Consider the following 8329-nt stretch of genomic DNA (forward strand, 5'->3'; position numbering starts at 1 on the left):
GCCTATTTTGACTAAAACAGAAAAATCTCAACATCTTAAAATTATATGGCTTAGCCCATAGGGCTTTGGATTGAGGGTGAATGGGTGCGCTGTTAAGGCACTCCTTGCGATAGGTCAAAGGTTCAAATCCCTGTGAGTACTTAGATTAGTCTTAACTAGAAAAAAAAATTATATAGCTTAATTTTGATTTCTGGGTGTACTTCAAAGTATATTATTATTATTGATCAAATATTTATTTTAATTAATAATATAAAATAAGGGAAAAAAATAAAATGTCTATTTTTTAAATTCAAGTAACATGGCTTTGGAAAGAATGGGAAGGAAAATTTTGTGATGGACAAACTGTATGGAACTTCTGGCATTGAATTTTTGTAATCCGTCTCCTGCTTTTATGATGAACCAGCTAAGAAACTTATATGTCATTGAATTTTCGTATTCACTCTATTTCATTGACGATGAACCACTATATCTATATGAATTCTCTTGCTTTGGAAAAGTACAAGAATACGATCTTTACCTACTGGCCAACACTGTAGACCTAAGGAGATGCTCATTACACCCAGTGTCACGAGAAGGAAAATTCCGACAACAGTGTGGTTTTCTATTAAGATATGCAAATCATTCTTGGGCATATTGAACCGGTGGAATAAGACCAACATCTTTCAATTCACAGTGGAATACCCTGAGTCTACATTGCGAGAACGATAGCGGAAAATTAAAGAATGAACGGACGTTGGATACTTGCTTTGCATTTAACGTGTGCGAATGATCATTTTTGGTCCTATAGCTCTGTGGATGGAATGACTATATTTCTCTTTAGCAATCCACAATATTATATTGAATACACCGTCGTTTCAATTGGATCAATGGTATATAGCCAGTAATTTGATCGCACAAAAGCTTAATCAATATCGTCACTCTAAAATTCTTTTGTAAATCAGTTTTTAATGGTTTTTCATTACCGGAAATGGTATCATTTTTAAAATTTTAAAAAGGTTGGTCGATCAGAAATTTTAAGGTCAACACCTAATATACCTTTATAAGAATGAAAAAAAATAGTTCAAGTCAACATAAATGTTGGAAATATTTTAAAAATGTTCGTGAATAACAATATATAATAATTTCTGGCCAACATATAATATACCTTATAAAAACGAAAGAATATATTTCAAGTGAAGATAAATTTATTAAAATAGTGGCTTCTTACCCAATTTTAAAGTCAATATAAAATATATTTTATAAGATTGTAAAATATAGGTTAAGTTAAAATAAATGTTGATGATATCAACTTTCTAGTTATAATAATATTTTTTCGCACACGTTAAATGCAAACCAAGTATTCAACGTTAATTAATAAAATATGATAATTAATAAAATATTATATTGTTTAATGTTATCATAAAAAAATATTATATATACGTGTGTTATACTTTTTATTTATATGTATAGTTTTTATAATTAATTTTATTAAAATATGTTATTAATATAATAATAAGTTACTTTATAGTGAAAATATGGAAAAAAATATAAGTGATGAAAATGGAAATAATGGAAAAAAAATAAAAAGGAAATAAAACTAAGAATCAAAAATTAGTAAGAAATGGAAGTTACAAAATAACCTATAATAAGACTTCAACCATTCACCTTACAAAAAAATAAATTTAAATAGAATTAAAGATAACAAAAATTGAATTCCTAATGTTAAACTATGGATAAGCGAACGAAATTTTTGGTCAAAAACAAAGTAATATGCAGTCAAAGATACCATGCATAATACCATGTTTGCCACAGGTATAATAAATAGAAAATGTATCAAATAGATATGGAAAGAAAATAAAGTCTAGAGGTTCAATAAAGTGTTATATGGTCTACCAAAAACACTCAAGGAATGGTATAGTATGACTGATTTAATATTTGAATAACAAAGAATGAGTCCAAGTCAGTTAACCCTATATAGAAAAGAAAATTAAGAAACTAAAAGTTTGATACTTTGTTTGTACCTTATGATTTGATTTTCACCATATATATTTCAATAAATGATTTTAAGGTAATCACTAAAAGAGAGTTTGGGATCAATGATTTCTTGGTATTGAAATAAGTCAATATGAAGATGCTACTTCTAGTTTTATATATTGAAAAGGTTTAAGTTGGTGAACGGTAAACCAACTCTAATACCAATTGAAACTAGTACACAATTCATTAAGAAGAATCAAGGGTAATGTGTTTAGGTCACTTTGTATAAAAAAATGAGTTGGAAGTATCAATGTATTTGAATGCAAGAATATGTGATACATGTTTACTTTAAGTTCAATTTCTTGATTTATGGAGTCTCCTAATAATAGTAAGTGGAAATCTAAAAAAATGATCTTATAATATATTTTATGGTATCATATACAAATTTTAGGTTGAGTGGATATACAAACAATGATTTAGCAAGATAGGAACAACACATCAATTTTAGATTTTAGGTTGAGTAGATATACAAACAATGAACAACAATTTTAGATATTAGGTTGAGTGGATATACAAATAATGATTTAGCACAATAGGAACAACACATCAATTTTAGATTTTAGGTTGAGTAGATATACAAACAATGATTTAGCATGATAGGAACAACACATCTGTTATGTGTTCAATTTTGGATACAATGCATAAGACCATTGTAACTTTATCATTTGGTCTAAGATCAGAATGCAAATTGTGTGGATGAGAAAAATAACAAAAAGAATAAGCATATTAAAAAGAATAACTAACTCATATTTTATATGACAATTAAAAGTCTTCCATTGTGTTATCAAAAAAATCATATCTTCTTATTTAAAAAAATATAAATTAGTATATTAATATAAGTTACAATAATTAAATTTGTACATAGTTATGCAAATGATAAGATTAGCTTAAAAATATGTTTACAAAAATCTTAGTAAGCGAGATTTTCTAAATTTACATGAAAAATGTAGGCGATTTTTTTGATGTAACGACGTTTCAGTAGTGTAGAAATTGTGATTGTAACACCACTTTTAATGTAACAACAAAATTTCGTTTTACTGATTATTTCAGTAACAAAGTGTAACAACCCTTTTGATGTAACATTTTGTTTTTTAGTTATTTCACTAGTAGCTAAAATCTTGAAGAGCTACCCCTAGCTGAATTCCGAGAAAGCAAAGCCACCACATAATTTATTTAATATTTTTCTTTTTTTGCCAATTGAGATTCAAAGGGTCGTCACCAAATAGGTTTTTTATTTTTTTCGAATATAATTAACCCAGTGACAGTCATGCATAAATATATAATTTGATTGTTTAATATGACTATGAATATAATAGAAGGAATAGTAGAGTAGTGGAATAAAAGCAAAGTATTTTCAGGTACAAATATTTAGTTTGAAGCTTTAACGAGTATGAATATAACAGAAGGAAGAATATAGTGGAATAAAATCAAAGTATTGTTGTTCTACATTGCTGTAGCATGTGATTTTGTTGAGTAGTAGCTTATTATTATTTTATTGTAGATTGTTGTTAGTCTATTAGTTGTAACGTATTCTTGTTGTTACTCTGTTGTAGCTCTTGTTGGTATGAACAAAGTATTATATTGGTAGAAGTTAAATAAAATGTTAAAATCTTGTATTTTGTATGTTATAACTTTCCTGCAACCTTCAATTTTGTTTGCATATTCAAAATATCCTTGTGAGATAGAAATTGTAGCCGCTTATTCTATTGTACACTCAAGCTTTCATTTGTTGTGTCCAAGGACATTTTTAAATTTTTATTACAACTCCTTTGGGCACCAATTCACTTGACCAATCTGACCGTCTAAATTCTCAATCGAATACGATGACCATTTCCATATATATAAAGCCTTTCATTCTGTGGAAAGAAAAAATCGTGATCATCTCATTTTTTTGGTCTAGAAAATAGCAGATCATTATCGTCTCACTTTTTTGGTGTAGAAAATAACATTTTGTAGTGTGAAACACTTGGTGTTTCACCAACTTCGCATGTCTATCCGTCAGTAAGAGTGAATTTTTATTAACAGTTATACGGTCACAATTAAACGATGTTGCATCAACGTCCAATGTACAATAATGGTTTGCACTTTATCCTACTGGTTGAAGCATTTGTGTTACCAACAAGAAGTCATTGCATCTGTTCTACGTTCTAATAATCAACATTCATGATGGTGGTGAAAGTTGGCTTTAGGTTGAACCATGTGTACAACACCACATTTCCTTGTACATGATTCCTTTTATACTTACGGTGGAGTGAGTATATGAGTATAATTTCGCTGTAAATTTTGAAATATTATTAATATTTAGATGTAATTTCAAAATACGATTTCCTTGTACATGACTCCTTTTATACTTAGGGTGGAGTCCTTATATGATTATAACTTGACTTTAAATTTTGAAATATTATTAATATTTAGATGTAATTTTAAAATGAGTTTTTTATAATTTTTAAAAATTCCAAAATCTATTATCTATTTATATAATAAATAAAAACTAAAAAATAAAAAAAGTTCTTTTAAAATTTACAAATATTTTTTATACATATTGAACTAGTGAAATAAGATTATTCTTTTTCAATAAAAGCTCAATATCTTCTTGCTCACTAAAAAATAAAAAAAATTTCTTTTAAAATTTACAAATATTTTTTATACATATTGAACTAGTAAAATAAGATTATTCTTTTTCAATAAAAGCTCAATATCTTGCTCCTTAAATGTTTTTTCAAAGAGAAAAGACAATACCTGGAGGAGCTGTGAGGCATACATGTAATACCCAAAAATCAGGTAATTACACTCTGAGGCATACATGCAATACCCCAAGAATCTGGTAATTACACCAGGAATTAATAAAAATATTATTACTACATTATATAATTCATCATCCAATAATTATTTCAAAAAATAATTCACTTTCAGTTATGTTTCCTTGCTCACAGTTAAGTCTTTTTGGGAGGCTCGATTTTCATTTCTGGGAAAGCAGGGAAATTTTGAGGAGGGATGCTAAAATAATGAAGGGCTCTCTCTCACCGTATTCATTGAATTGTATCTTATGGAGTGAAGATTCGGCAGTGGAGACATTAATGATGGATTTGTGATATATATAATTGGCCACAGTGACAATGAGTCATTTTGCTAAAGTTTGTGTTTAGGGAACCAAATTCATTTCTTGAAAATAATAGGTATTTATTTTTTTAATTCTTAGAAGAAAAAGAGATAAGTAACCAAGTTCATTTCTTGAAAAGAATAAGTACTTATTTTTTTAATTCCTAGAAGAAAAAAGTGTTTTTAGCTGGTCTGGAAAGAATGTGTATGCACAAAATAATAGGTATGTTAAGTATCCTAAAAACTAATTTGCTTATGATTGAGATTAATAGATTTAATATCTATTATATTATATATTTTTAGAAAAGAATTTGCATATCCATGATTAATACATCTAATATCTATTATATTAGAATTATTTTAGAAAAGAATTTGCACATGCATGAGATTTATATTTATTATACTAAATTTTTTTAGAAAACAGATATGGATATACATGGACGAGATTATTATATTATTTTTCATGAAGAAAAGAAAAGAATAGAATTGTCTTAATTTCTTGAAAAAGAAAAACATAAATTTACATGCAAGAAAAATAACTACTATGTATTTTTGTTCTTGAAAAGAATACATGAACCATATATACAACAAGATTACGAATCCATGAAAAAGAAATGCATGTAAACTTTGTTTACGAAAAGAGAAAGACACTAAGTTGTATCATTTAAAAGATTATTGGAGGTATTCCCATTATGCCTACACATTAGATTCTTAAAGAGAAACATTAGACTCTTAAAAGAGAATACATGCTTATGTGCATAAGAATAATATCTATTATATTTGATTTTGCAGGCACGAGAAGAAATAAATTAGTTATTGAAAATTTAATATTTGTTCTTCCAAGAATGAAAAAGATAGTTAATGGGTTAGTGTTCTTGGAAAGAATATGTGTATATGTATACACAAAAGTATGGTCGTTGTGTTTCTTGAGAGAAAAATATATTTTTTCATGCAAGATTTAGTTAGTTCCTCTTGCAAACAAAAACATGTGTTTTCATTTTTAAACTATATTAAAATTATTGGAAAGCTTCCACCATTCTTGTGTGCATGAGCATAGATTAAATATATTTATTTTCTTGAAAGGATTTCTTGTGAATTTATTGGAAAGATTTTTTGTGTACAACATAATTAAATTATCTAACTTATCTAAGTCATTTTTTCTTGTAAAAAGACAGCCAAACAATAACTATTTTGATAGATCTTTGGAAAAAGAAACATGTATTTTCGTACTCAAAGATTAGTTGATTGTGGTAAATTTATTTATGCATATAAAACTATAACTACTGTGAAAAAGAATAAGAATCTTTATGCATAGAGACATTAATTGTTATTTTAACTTCCTTTTGAAAAATCAGTATGTATTTATTTACATGAAAGGAATAACTAGTGATGGTAGAATTCTAAAGAAAGAACTATTTGTTGCATACATTAAATAAGGGTTATTATTATAAGATCTTGCATGCACAAATAATAGTCATTGTGTTATAAATATATGTCCTTTTCATGGATAGAAGAACTATTGAGCTATATTTCTTTAGAAAAATTATATGTGATTATTTTTTATGCTATCATAACTATTATGTTAGTTTCTTTTGGAATAAGATAATGTATATGCATGAAATATTTTCTTTAGATTTCTTTCAAAAAGAATATACATTTGTATCCACGAAATCATAGCATGTTGTGTTAGCCTCCATTGGAAAAAATTCTTCTGAGAAAGAAGATGAATTTACATGCACAAAAATCATAGTAATGTGGTGGTTTAATGTTTGGGAAAAAAGGCATGTATCTCTATGCTTTATTGGATTAGTTTTCTGGAAAAGGAAACATGTTTTTGTATGGCCTATTGTGTTATATTTCCTCGAGTAGGAAATATGTATCTGCATGATTTATTGTGTTAAGCTTTCTTTTGGAAAGTATATGAATTTGCATGCATAAGAACAATATTCGTGGTGTTATCATTCATTACGTATTTGCATGCACCAAAAGTAATGGCTGGAGGGCTAGCTCTTTTGATAAAGTTTATGTAATTCACATGCATGAAGGTCATAATTGTTGTGTTAGTTTCCTTTAAAGGAGTGTTTGGAAAGCTGTAATGATTTTTCTTGCAAGAATGTGTTCTTTTACACGGTATTTAGTATTTATTTACAAACATTCGTTGAGGATTTATATGATTATAATTAGTGCATATGCCGTGTTCGTACAAGAAACATGTCACAATAATTTTTGTACATTTCATGAACGTACATGAATAGATGGTGAAGAATCACTACTATAGATTTATTAATTGGTTTGATTAATACTTGATCTAATAATGGTATCAAAGGTTGTTGACAATAGTAGTTGCATGTGAAAGCTGTGACATATGAAAAAATGGATTATGTTTATCATTATGACAGGAAATAAGTTAGTGGTCTATGGAGACTGGAGGAACGTCAGTTGCGGCATAATCCATTGATAGAAAGAACTAGGCCATAAGACACCATGCTCAAGAGTTTGTGGGTAAATGATGTCATGATGATTGCAATAGCTTATAATGAGTTATGTTGTTTTTGATATGATATTATTTGTAATATTTTATGAAAGTGGTTAAGGGGTCGATTCCCTTATAACCATTGAGTGAGGGGTGAACACCCTCATGAGAATTTAATAATAAAACTAAACATTTTCTGGTTTTCACCATATGGGTTTTCCAGGGTATATAGATGTCTAATGATGTAATTTCTCGTTCTGCCATTTTTATGACATTGATTCCTTGCATTATGTGATTTTTATATTATCAAGACTGTGATTACCTAACTGAGTTGAAAAAATCATGGAGCTATTGTAAGGTTACATCATAAAGTTTATGTTAATATGCTACAATAATAGTTGTTATCTTAGGTCCCTATACTACTAGTGTGACCCCTTATTGATATTAGTGCACCCCCCTTATTATATTATTGTGCCCATGTAGTCCCCATGTTGTTATTATTGTGCCCCGTAGAAGCCCATTATTGTTATTGTTGTGCCCATACATTATTATTGTTATGTCCGCTCTGATTACATTATGACCCCTTATACTCCTATATATAGAAAGGGGGTCTTATCTTTTGTATCATCCAATAATTGTTCATTTTTGTAATGTAAAGGGGGTTTCCCCCTCGAAAAGGCTAATTTTTAAGTCGTTGATGTATCTTTTCTATGTTTTTGTGAGCTTGTTTCATAACATTTGGTA

Source organism: Pinus tabuliformis, chromosome 8 (assembly GCF_031772625.1).
Source record: "Pinus tabuliformis cultivar Carrire ecotype Pingquan chromosome 8, CPIR1, whole genome shotgun sequence".
Classification (NCBI taxonomy): domain Eukaryota; kingdom Viridiplantae; phylum Streptophyta; class Pinopsida; order Pinales; family Pinaceae; genus Pinus; species Pinus tabuliformis.